This window comes from Octopus sinensis, linkage group LG14 (genome assembly GCF_006345805.1).
Source record: "Octopus sinensis linkage group LG14, ASM634580v1, whole genome shotgun sequence".
Lineage (NCBI taxonomy): Eukaryota > Metazoa > Mollusca > Cephalopoda > Octopoda > Octopodidae > Octopus > Octopus sinensis.
Window position 1 is genome coordinate 67044240 of NC_043010.1, and position 14178 is coordinate 67058417.

The window sequence follows — 14178 nt, forward strand, 5'->3', positions numbered from 1 at the left end:
AGAAAGTTGTGGTGAAAGAGTAAAACAGGGGTTGGAGCCTCGATGTATTTTCAAAATTCTAGTCGTTCTATTGAAAGGTTTGTCAATAGAAAGTGCACTAAATGTAAAAAAAAAACCCTCTTTCCATCAAGAAAGGTACATTTACAGAAAACTTTAAGCTGCCATTATATGTAATTTTTCATTTAGAGTTTTATTTTATTTTCGAATTTCCTGTGACGATATCTGCAAGTATGAATTGCATTGATATAAAAACCGCTGTTCAGTGGTTCCAGTTCTGTAGAGATGTTTGTTCGGCAAAACTGCTACAAAACTCCCATTGGTGGTCCAGATCATATAGTGGAGTTTGATGAAAGCTTGTTCTTCAATAGCAAGAACAATGTAGGAATAATGTGTCGCAAAACGTGGGTTGTTGGAGGTTACGACACCACAGCCAGAAAAGGATTTCTTCGTGTACCCGATAGGAGTACAGAGACGTTGGAGAATGTTATCAGACAAAACGGTCTTCCAGGAACTACTGTTATGACTGACAATTTGGTAAGCTTTTGTAATCTCCACATACTAGGTTATATTCATCATACGGCAAATGATTCCCCAAATTTCATAGATTGGTCACTGGGGTATATACAAATATATATATACTTTGGGATATATATATATATATTTTGGTCTTATTTTTACATGATCACACTATATCGAGAGCGGAGATTCCGAATCTGCAAAAAAAGATAAATCTGCATCTCAAAATTTATATTGCACAGAACAAAAAAAAAAAAAAAATTTTTTATGACAAAACACACCTTTATTCACTCACTCTCTACTCCCTCTCTTTCCACACGAAATCGAAGAGTACTTGTTACCCGCTTAAAATTTCGGCGCGAAAAATTGCTAAAGGACAAAACTATTTTGCAGCTTAGGTCTTATATATCCTGGGATCTATATATCCACTAATTTTAGTAGGTATGTAAAAGATATTGTTTTAATACACTTTGACTTGTTTCACACAAACACTAACATTTTTTTTTGTCCAGATATCGTTACCACTTCGTTTATTATTGTTTTCAAAGTTCTTTCATTTTCAATCTAATGTAATCCACATTCTATAAAACGTATTTCTGCAAAATGTCATCTTAAAATATGTGTAAAGAAAGGGGGCTGATGCTGTTTCGCACCTCACCTTCAAAGGTGTCTGTATATATAATATATATACGAGCAGCTAAGCCCCGTTTCACCCGGTCCGTTTGGATGATGTGGCTGTGATCGTTTTCGGTGAAGCATAATCTATAACAGCGTTTCTCAATCTTATCATTTCGGGTCCCCTGTTTCGATTGGAGCCTGCAGCTGTATGAAAATTTCCAACCCCACCCCTTGTCAGAAAACAGCCTTTTGGTGAACTGGAACGCCTGACGAAGAGATCATTTATGGTCCCACTTTTGGCCGAATGTGGCGAGCGCATAAGAAGGGATGCTGACACCCTCATTCCTATCATTGACGCTACGTCAGGCCGGGATCAATAATCTATAGTGAGTGTTGGCGTGCGTATAATAACTTGAGCAGTATGGGCTATACACACTAACACTCTGAACACTTTGTGGATCCCTATAACCCAGCTATTCGCACTCAGAATATTGAGCTTTTATGAGGAAGCCTGAAACAATGCATTGTTCGTACTGGAATAAGACCGAAGTATCTCAAACAGTATGTCGCTAGGCCCAGTGGTTAGGGCAGCGGACTCGCGGTCGTAGGATCGCGGTTTTTCGATTCCCAGACCGGCCGTTGTGAGTGTTTATTGAGCGAAAACACCTAAAGCTCCACGAGGCTCCGGCAGGGATGGTGGTGATCCCTGCTGTACTCTTTCACCACAACTTTCTCTCACTCTTACTTCCTGTTTCTGTTGTACAGAAAGGGCCGGCCTTGTCACGCTGAATATCCTCGAGAACTACGTTAAGGGTGCACGTGTCTGTGGAGTGCTCAGCCACTTACACGTTAATTTCACGAGCAGGCTGTTCCGTTGATCGGATCAACCGAAACCCTCGTCGTCGTAACCGACGGAGTGCTTCCATCCATGTCGCTAGGTTACATTTTATGCGGGCCAATTCACCGCCAACTCAGCGATTCCATAAGTTTCTTTTAGAAGCTGGAAAACTGTTCCTGAGGACTTGGAAGAATTGGTTTTTGATGTTCAGTCACCCTTAACTTTCGTCTATCATGAAACACCATATTTATGAAACAATTTGGATACATTTTTACAAGTGCACCTCCACGCATTTCATAAAAAAACCCTCGGATTTCTTGCGTGTAAATCACCTACCCTGGCCTCCTAATCTGCTGCAAACCCCTTATTTTTCTTCATTAAAAAGTGATGGGGTAGGAAAATGGAACCCCACCTCTCCTGAAATTATTTGAAAATGTGCATAAATAGGATATATATTCTACAAGCCAAAAAAAAAAAATTACATAAATGACAAAACACACCTTTACTCACTCACTTTCTCCCCTTCTCCCTCCTCACGAAATCGATGAGTACTTGTTACCCGCTTAAAATTTCGGCGCGAAAACTTGCTAAAGGATAAAACTGTATTGCATCTTAGGTCTTATATATCCTAGGATCTATATATCCAGTCATTTTAGCAGGTATGTAAAAGATATTGTTTTAATACACTTTGACTTGTTTCACACAAACACTAACATGTTTTTTTTTTTTTTTTGTCCCGACATCGTTACCACTTCGTTTATTATTGTTTTCAAAGTTCTTTGATTTTTCAGCCTAATGTAATCCACACTCTATAAAACGTATCTCTGCAAAATGTCATCTTAAAATATGTGTAAAGAAAGGGGGCTGATGCAGTTTCGCACCTCACCTTCAAAAGTGCATTTTTTAAAAAAAAAAGATAGTCAAATTTCAATTAACAGTTCAACAGCACTTTTCTCATGGTAAAACAATAGTTTTTCTGTGGCAGCAGTTAAATTTGCCAAATGCCTTCTTAGCTAAGCAAAATAATGTCTTCGCCACTTGACCCTACTAACCTCTTCTATTTTACCAATAGCTAGAATAGATATCACAGACCTCCAACGAATTCTACTGTTGGAGAAGCGAGTTGATGAAAATGCAGTGACAGCGACCAAGAAGGTTATGAGACACAACATCCCTCGATTCTATAACTTTTACTAACTCAATTTCTTTTCTCTTACGACATCCTTCTATCTTTATCCGTGGGTTACTACAACGAGAACGTGTACACACATGCAGTCCGAAATTAACTTTTCTTTTTACCTTGCATGCTTTTCCATTTACTAGTTATACATTCCAACCCAATGTGGTTTTGGGTTTATACAATGCAACGGTAAATAAATAACCTTGGCGAATTTTCCGAAGTCCTTTCACCAAACCCTTCGAAAAAAATTTCCCCACAAATTTCTTTATAATCGTAATGTATGCTGTTTGAAAGGTATTTCTATACAATTTCATTGATAAAACCCCATATTCCTAAAATTTACGAGGGAAAGTGGCTGTGTGGTAAGTAGCTTGCTTACGAACCACATGGTTCCGGGTTCGGTCCCACTGCATGGCACTTTGGGCAAGTGTCTTCTACTATAGCCTCGGGACGATCAAAGCCTTGTGAGTGGATTTGGTAGACAGAAACTGAAAGAAGCCCGTTGTATATATGTATGTATATATATATATATATATATATATATATATATATATATATATATATATGTATTGTGTGTGTGTGTGTGTATGTGTGTGTGGTGTGTGTATGTGTATATATGTGTGTGTGTGTGTATATATATGTGTGTGTGTGTGTATATATGTGTGTGTGTGTGTGTGTATATATGTGTGTGTGTATTGTGTGTGTGTGTGTGTATATATGTGTGTGTGTGTGTGTGTATATATGTGTGTGTGTATATGTGTGTGTGTGTGTATATATGTTTGTGCGTCTGTGTTTGTCCCCCAACATCACTTGACAACCGATGCTGGTGTGTTTACGTCCCCGTAACTTAGCGGTTCGGCAAAAGACTGATAGAATAAGTAATTGGCTTACAAAGTATAAGTCCTAGGGTCGATTTGCTCGACTGAAGGCGGTGTTCCAGCATGGCCACAGTTAAATGACTGAAACCAGTAAAAGAGTATCTTGTGAAAATTTATCGACCCCAAAAGGATGAAAAGCAAAGTCGACCTCGAGGGAATTTGAACTTAGAACGTAGACAGATGAAATGCCGTTAAGCATTTCGCCCGATGTGCTAACGTTTGTGCCAGCTCACCGCCTAGAAACCAAAGAAGATTGAAATTGTTATTCTTTTATATTGGTCCAATTCCAGAGAAGTTCTTGAATTATTGAATAACAGCAGATGAAATACTTATTTGTTTACTACCCACAAGGGGCTAAACACAGAGAGGACAAACGAGGACAGACAAATGGATTAAGTCGATTATATCGACCCCAGTGCGTAACTGGTACTTATTTTAATTGACCCTGAAAGGATGAAAGGCAAAGTCAACCTTGGCTGAATTTGAACTCAGAACGTAGCACCAGACGAAATACCTATTTCTTTACTACCCACAAGGGGCTAAACACAGAGGGGACAAACAAGGACAGACAAACGGATTAAGTTGATTATATTGACCCCCAGTGCGTAACTGGTACTTTATTTATCAACCCGGAAAGGATGAAAGGCAAGATCAACCTCGGCAGAATTTGAACTCAGAACGTAACGGCAGACGAAATACCTATTTTTTTACTACCCCCAAGGAGCTAAACACAGAGGGGACAAACAAGGACAAAAGGATTGAGTCGATTATATTAACCCCAGTAACTAGTACTTATTTAATTGACATCAAAAGGATGAAAGGCAAAGTCGACCTCGGCGGAATTTGAACTCAGAACGTAATGGCAGACGAAATACCTATTTCTTTACTACCCACAAGGGGCTAAACACAGAAAGGACAAACAAGGACAGAGAAACGGATTACGTCGATTATATCGACCCCATGTGTAACTGGTACTTAATTTATCGACCCCGAAAGGCAAATTTGAACTCAGAACGTAACAACAGACAAAATACCTATTTCTTTACAACCCACAAGGGGCTAAACAAGGACAGACAAACAGATTAAGTCGATTATATTGACCCCAGTGCGTAACTGGTACTTAATTTATCGACCCCAAAAGGATGAAAGGCAAAGTCGACCTCGGCAGAATTTGAACTCAGAACATAACAGCAGACGAAATACCACTAAACATTTCGCTCGGTGTGCTAACGTTTCAGCTAGCTTCTTACAACACAGCCATGGCTGCACTTATATGATGCAAACATATATTTCAACATTGAAGTTGAGCATACAATTAAAACTAATGTAACCAAGGAATGCTACATACCTCCACTAAAGAACACTTCATAATTTGGTATGTTAGTCATACAACCAATCAATAAATACAGAGTATTTGCTGCATCAGTAGAAGTGCCAATATTTGGGACACTTGAGGAAATCCATTAGCTTGACAGGAAAATGAGGAAAACACTAATAGTGACTGGCAGCATTATTATCGACGGTAATGTGGAAGATTGCTTGGATTGGAAAGTACTAAGGGCAGAATCCAGTGTCAGAAGCAGAGTGCTTCTGATCAGGGTTCATTGATTTATGTAACTGATACTCTGAATTACAACATTGGAAGGTTCTTGTCTTATAGTGTCACTAGCACAGTATGTTACAGTGTCACTAACAAAGTATGTTAAAGTGTCACTAATGAGGTATGTTACAGTGCCACCAAGACAGTATGTTACAATGTCATTAACACTATATGTTAGAGTGTGACTGTGACAGTATGTTAGTGTCACTAATGAGTTATGTTACAGTGTGACCAAGACAGTATGTTACAATGTCATTAACACTATGTTACAGTATCACTAAACAGTATGTTACAATGTCATTAACAAAGTATATTACAGTGTCACTGACACAGTATGTTACAGTGTCACTAACAAGGTATGTTACCGTGTCACCAAGACAGTATGTTACAATGTCATTAACAAAGTATGTTACAGTGTCACTGACACAGTATGTTACTGTGTCACCAAGACAGTATGTTACAGTGTCACTAACAAAGTATGTTACAGTGTCACTAAAACAGTATGTTACAGTGCAACCAAGATAGTATGTTACAGTTACTGACACATTTTTTTCAGTGCCACCAGTATGTTGCAGTGTCACAGACAGTATGTCACAGTGACATTAATATAGTATGTTAGTGTTACTGGGGCAGTATGTTACAGTGTCACTAAGACAATGTTAGTGTCACTAATATATTTCGTTACACTGTCACTGAAGCAGTATGTTATAGTGTCACTGAGATAATGTTACAATGTCACTAACACAGTATGTTACAGCATCACTAAGTATGTTATATTGTCACTGAGATGGTATGTTACAGTGTCATTGCGACACTATAACATATCCTTTGTGTGACACTATAAGGTGAAATCTCATTGATGTGGTAATAGTGACAATGACACTAATCAATGATTAGAAGCCAGCCTTGACCACTCATCACTATTTTGGCAGTACTGCTGAGGTCGACTCTACCATTCATCCTTTTGGGCTCAATAAAATAAGTACCAGTTGAGCATTAGCACTGATGTAATCAACTTACCCCTCCCCAAAATTGCTGGCCTTGTGCCAAAATCTGAAACAAATATTTAAACAGCGCCTAAGGTTACACTGCCCAATCCTCTTCTATATGTCTGTCTGTCTGTCTATTTGTCTCTGTCTGTCTCTCTCTCTCTCTACCTCTCTTGCTCTCTCTGTCTTTCTGCTTTTCTTGCTTTGGAAAGAAACAAACAAACACCAGTTGTCAAGTGATGGAAGACAAAGGCAGACACAAAAATCATTCACTCACACATACACACGAAAACACTTGTACACACACACACGCACACACACATATACTTGTCTCCAATCACATCCTCATGTCCTTCCTTCTGGTCAATTCAACATGTGAAACCGTTGAGCCAGACACATTGTTTTTTTTTTTCTCTCTCCATTTTAACCTCTCTCCATCTGTTTTCTCTCCTCATTCCTTGTTCTAGAAGGGCATAGGTCTGAAACATCAAAGACATTCATTTTTTCTGAGTCAAACAAACACACCTTGCTTGTTGTTCTATCACCTGTCTTTGTCTTTAGATTTTTTTTGGGGGTTTTTTTTTGCAACTCTGAAAAGCTATACATATAGTACCACTACACCATTCTATTTCTACCAGAAAGACCAACCTTAAATATATGCACGTTTCCCATAAACTCTTTTCCAGAAAACTCTGCCAACTTGCAACAATCCCATGGTCATTCGTGACTGAAGGGGGTCACCCATATATATATACATATATATGTATGTATATATATATATATATATATATATATATATATACACACACACACACACATATATACACACATATGTAAACAATGTAGGATGATGGAATGAGTGCTCAACACTATTGGTGGATAAATAGTTTCTTTATTTGTGAATCATATACATACAAAGTGGAGGCACATGGCCAAGTGGTTAGAGCAGCGGACTCGCGGTCGAGGGATTGCAGGTTTGAATCTCAGACTGGGCGATGTGTGTGTTTATGAGCGAAACACCTAAGCGGCTCCAGCAGAACTTCTGCTGAGCCTTTCGCCACAACTTTCTCTCACTCTTTCCTCCAGCATCTTGCAACTCACCTGCAATGGAACGGCGTCCCATCCAGATGGGGAACCTATATGCCAAGGAAACCGGGTGACCGGCCCTTATGAGCCAGGCATGGCTTGAGAAGGAACATATATATACAAAACAGGCTCTTCACAGTTTTTGTCTGGCAAATTCACTCACAAGGCATTGGATCATCCCAGAGCTAAAGAAGGCATTTGCTCAAAGTGCAGTGCAGTGGGATTGAACCGTCTCGTTGCAAAGTGAGATTCTTAACCACACAGCCATGCCTCTACCTGTGACTAATAGCTCACCTAAGGATAAAAAAAAATACACCAGTTCATGTTCTTCATATATCCATGATGATTAAGAAAGAAAAGTGTTGCCTAATATTCAAACTGCTTTATGTATTGTTCTAGAAAGTTCTCTGTATGTGTGTGTGTGTGTGTTTGGGACAGTGCCATACATGGCCTGGCAGGACTATTAAACCTGTGCCAACATGGAAGGAAGATTTAGACACTTAAACATGCTGGCAATTGTGGTAGTGGTGGTAGTGGTGGTGGAGGTGATGATGGTGGTAGAGGTGATGATGATGATGGTGGTGGCGGTGGCAGTCATGTTCGTTGTCGTCATCATCGTAGAAGCAGTGGTGGTGGTCATCATCGTTCTTGTCATGGGTAACGATGATGATGATGATGCTGGTGATGCTGGTGGTGACGAGGTAGTGATGACGACAATGATGATGATAATGATGATGGTGGTGATGAAGATGAAGCAAATGAGGGGGCTGATGGATGGTTAAGTTGATATTGATGATGATGTTGATGATGAAGATAATGATGATAGTATTGGATGTAGTGGTGGTGGTGGTCTCAAGAGTGGATCGATGGTGGCAGAATTAATAGTAATGATGGTTAGTGATGATGAAGCAGATAAGGAGAATGATAGCTGGTTATCTCGGTGATGTCGACGAAGACGATGACGATGACGATGATGATGAGGTGGAGAAGATAGAACAAAAATAAACTTTAATGTAATAGTGGGACAAATAATCATGATTAGATCAGAAAGATTATGAGTCGTGTGTGGTGGTCACTATGATGATGATGATGATGGTGGTAGTAGTTTTGGTGGTGGTGGTGGTGGTGGTTATGATGATGATGACAAGATGATGGTGATGATGACAGTTATGATGGTGCTGCTGCTTTTCACGATGATGATGATGATGATGATGACAGACTTGTTGATGATACAGAGGTGATGATCATGCCAGTGAAGAGTAGTGATGGTGGTAGTGGTGGTATATGTGGTAGTGGTAGTAGTAGTAGTAGCAGTAGCAGCAGCAATAATGGTTATGTCGATGTTAATAGAGTGATTTTAGCAGTGATGGTGGTAGTAGTAGCAGTGGTAGTAGTAGTAGTAGTGGCAGTGGTATAGGTGGTAGTGTTGATTGTGGTGGTGTTGAGGATAATGGTAGTGGGGGTGGTGGTGGTGGTGGTGGTGGTATAGGTGGTGGTGGTGGTGGTGGTGGTGGTGGTTGCTTATGAAGCTTGAGGTGATGATAGTATAGGTAAGTTAAAAACATGGTTAATAAGATGGTTTGTTGCAGTGATGATGAAGATGATGATGATGGTCATGCTGATGACGAAGATGATGATAGTGATGATGATGACAGTAGTGATGGTTATGATGGTTGCATTGATCATTGCGACAGCAGCGATGGTGATGATGGCTAAAATAACGCTATTGTTGACAATGATGACGATGATGATGATGGTGATGAGGATGACAGTCTTTCCAATGTCTAACGATGTCAGACTCTCAGTCACGTCACATCAACAATAACCTCTTCAGCTCAGTCACAAGACAAGACATAGTTACATAGTTCCACCGATTTCTCAGACTTCTTCTCCCGAGACCTCTCTTTCTCTCCTTCTCTCTCTTCATCTCCTTTCTATTATAGTACTTCTACCATTATCACCACCACCACCACCACCACCACTATCATCATCATCGTCATCATTTACTTGCATATGTGCATTTGTATTTCTCTCCCTCTCTTTCACTGTCTGTCTCTGCCTCTGCCTCTCTCTCTCTCTATTTTATACATCTATATATAATGCAGAGTGACAGATGGTAGTGGTGGTAGTGATTGTAGTTTCCTACATATATATATATATATATATATATATATATATACACACAGAGAGAGGCGGGGAGATGGGCGATAAGGAGTGAGATACATATACACACACATAAACATATATATATGTATGTATATGTGTATGTGTACATATATATATATGTATGTATGTGTATGTATTTAATATAGATATATATATACTCATACATATATATATATATATATATATATATATATATATATATATATATACATATATATACATATAAATACACATAAATATGTATATATACATGTGTGAATTTATATATATATGTTTATACACATATGTGTATATATATATCTTTATATGCACATATGTATATATACACACACATACACATAATACATACACACACACACGTATATATATACATACATACACATAATACACACATATATATGTGTGTGTATGTGTATATATATATATATATATATATATATATGCAAGGAAATATGAATATGCGCATGGCCCGCATCTACACACATATATACACACACACAGAAATCTGTCTGAAAACTACTCGCCATCTTTTCCGAGTGTTGTAGTTTAGATACCAATACAGACATTACTACGACTACTACTGCCAACACTTTACCTCTATTATTCATTTCTGGTATTATACTGTATATATACTACATATATACATACATGCACACACCGATATATATATACGCACACATGCATGTCACTTACACAAACACACACATGCACATGGACACATACATATACACATTCAGAAATGTATATATATACTCATATACTTGCCCTTCCACAGTCACATCGACAACACTTATTCACTCATACACACACACACACACATACACACACACATTATTTATGTATAGAAATACCTTTACACATGAAAATATATCTACAGACCCAAACATATACACATACATAATTATACATATATAATATATATATATATATATGTATATGTATGTGTATATATATGTGTGTGTGTGTATATATGTATATATATATATCTATATATATATATATATAATATATATATATATACATACACACACATATGGCCCAGTGGTTAGAGCAGCGGACTTGTGGTCGTAGGATTGTGGTTTCGATTCCCAGACCAGGTGTTGTAAGTGTTTATTGAGTGGAAACACCTAAAAGCTCCATGAGGCTCCTGCAGGGGGTGGTGGTGAACCCTGCCATCCTCTTTCACCACAACTCTCTCTCACCCTTTCTTCCTGTTTCTCATGTACCTGTATTTCAATGTAGTTCTCAGGGAGATCTTGTGTAACACAGAATCTGATAATACTGGTCCTTTGAACTACAGGTACAGCACAATTTTTTCAGCTGAGTGGACTGGAGCAACATGAAATAAAGTGTCTTGCTCAAGGACACAACTCACTGCCAGGAATTGAACTCACGACCTTACGATCATGAGGTAAATACCCAAACCACTAAGCCATGCACCTTAACCTCTATTACATCACCCAACCCTATACAACAGTCCATTACATCTCAGTACATAACACTCACTGCACTACAATGTATTATTATGTTATACAATATTACACATTGTTCTCTCAAGCCTTAGGATTCATGTAGAGGCACATGGCTTAATAATTTGGGTGTTGGACTCATGATCATACAATTGTGGTTTCAATTCCTGGACTGGGTGATGTGCTGTGTTCTTGGGCAAAACACATCATTTTATGTTGCTCTAATCTAGTTTAAAAAATGGAAATTTATATTATGGTTTATTATTGTTTATATTTTGAATTACATATATGTGAGGGGCACCAAAATCTTTTGAGTACTTAGGGCCTCTATGGGCCTTAATCACACCCTGAGTCCAGTTGTATGTTCAACAGGATGTTCATAGGTTGAAATCAACAGAAGCAAAGTAAATTAAATTTTGGTGATAAAATATAGCATTCTGGTGAAAATTAAGAATGTGAGAATGTAGGAATTTAAAAATTAAGAAACTAGCAAAACCATTAAAAAAAACTTGAAGAATAGGCGTAAGAGTGGCTGTGGTAAGTAACTTGCTTACCAACCACATGGTCCCAGGTTCAGTCCCACTGCGTGGCATCTTGGGCAAGTATCTTCTGCTATAGTCTTGGGCTGACCAAAGCTTTGTGAGTGGATTTGGTAGACGGAAACTGTAATTAAAACCCGTCGTATATATGTATATATATGTGTTTGTGTATCTGTGTTTGTCCCCCTAGCATTGCTGGTGTGTTTATGTCCACGTCATTTAGCGGTTCGGCAAAAAGAGACCAATAGAATAAGTACTAGGCTTACAAAGAATAAGTCCTGGGGTCGATTTGTTTGACTAAAGGTGGTGCTCCAGCATGGCCACAGTCAAATGACTGAAACAAGTAAAAGAGTAATTAAAACTTTATTAATAATAATAATTGAAGAAATTAAAAAGAGTTTGGGAGATTAGAGGTGTACGTTGCAAAGGAAGGGAAGAAATGATAATAACTAGAAGAAGCGCTTGGAGAGCGCTGACCTCCGATAGGCAGCTCATTTCCACCCATATACACGCATGTTGAAAATCGCCCAATTTCCCAAACTATTGCTGGCAAAAACATAACAGAGATACTATTTTATCCTCCCCCCATACTTATCTCGACCGTCGTCATCATCAACACTGTCTCTGCTTTCACCACAATCACCATCAAAACTACAATCACCACAATCAGTTTCTTTACACAGTTGAAAATCCATTATCCGATACTCATGGGACCGAGATTGTTGCAGATTTTTGATTTTTCTAATTTTGGATTGCTTTATTAAAACCAGGTCTAAACACAATAGCTTATAGACATACTCTGAATGTAGTTCTATATAAATCTTTAATAATTATTTTTTTATACTTAAGACCATCAGGAATGTTAAGATATCAGCCTCTACCCACATTGCCATGCTTTGATTGACCCTTCGTTACCAACACGGCTGAAACCAGTCCTAGCTCTTGTTTTCATAAGTTTGGAATTAAAATTTTCCACCAAACCTTAGTCACAAGTTATGTCCCTAACACTAGCTGAATGATAACTAAGTTATTTTACTAAATTCTTTGTTATATTTAAAATAACTGAAAGAAATACAGAACATCTCAAAATAAATACAGTAATGAAAGGGTTAATAGGTTACAGCATAGATTAGATTAATTATATAAGTTTCAGCCAAAGTTGACTGAGGCCATGTCTAATTTAATAGCACTACATAGAAGAGATACACAGTCAGCTCTGGGGAACTGTAGTCTATTCAAGCAAAGGGTTATTGTTTTCAGAGACATATCTGGGTGTGGTGGTTTATCTGGTATTTGTTGTGGGTAATGATCTAGGGATCATTTGAATGCCGTAAAGTCTCTTTCCTCCTTTATGTGTGTCTGGCCTGATGTTGAAGAAGCAGGGCCAATTGAGGTGAAATGGTTCTGTCATAGTGTTGTGATACGACACAAACATTTCTGTAGTGGACGGATGGCATGGGGGGCCAAGCCTCGGACGAATGTTAAAGATGGGCAATATTGATGGAATATTTTCCACATCATACAGATGATATAGAGCTCACAGCGGCAGTGGAAGGAGCAAAGCCTGAGCTTTTTGAGTCGATCCCAATAGTCAAGGCTTGTTATGTCATCCTCCACAGACCTCCGCCAAGCAGCTCGTTTTAAGATAGATACGCGAGTAAAATTACTAATAGAGAAACGAGAATAAACTTTGGAAACAGCAACGCCACCATAGGTTACGTGGAAACGATGAACGTGTTTTCAAGGTTGATAATCAAAGAACATAACATAGTAGAACTTCATGTAAAGTAGATCTAACAAATGAAAAATCCTTCAAGAATCCATAAAAATTCCCGGATAACTACCAAAATTTCATCATCTATTTCTTGTGTCATTACCAACTTTTTCTGCAAGTTTCATCAAATACCGTTTGCAACTTTTTGAGTTATTTTGCACACAGACAGATAAAACAACCTCCTTCCTTGGCGGAGGTAATAAAAGTAAAATAAAAAGAAACAAAAATGTTATCTTAGTGGATGTAAAAGTTATTTTGTATTTATTAGCGTTGTTTTCTAACAAGTTATATGAGATTATTTTTCTAAAATGTTTGTATAAAGTGATTTGTTTAAAGATTTTTTTCATTGATGATTGCTGTAAACAAATGCATGAATTTAGCCCATTGATAATTAAAACTGTCTCAATAGGTAATGATCTTCATGTGGACACTTTGAGGTTACCTCAGTCTTCAGGCTTCTTATTTAATAGTATAACATCCTTTGTTAGGATACTAATGTCATTGCTAAGCAGATCTGGCATCTGT

At 38.1% G+C, this 14178-nt stretch overlaps 1 long non-coding RNA gene across 1 annotated transcript; it reads left to right on the plus strand.

Moving 5' to 3' along the window:
- The first annotated feature begins 829 nt into the window (after positions 1-829).
- Positions 830-14134, plus strand: LOC118766145. Its single transcript, XR_005002054.1, has 3 exons — positions 830-957; positions 4323-4324; positions 14124-14134. It is a non-coding gene; the product is annotated as an uncharacterized LOC118766145 (long non-coding RNA).
- The last annotated feature ends 44 nt before the right edge of the window (positions 14135-14178 follow it).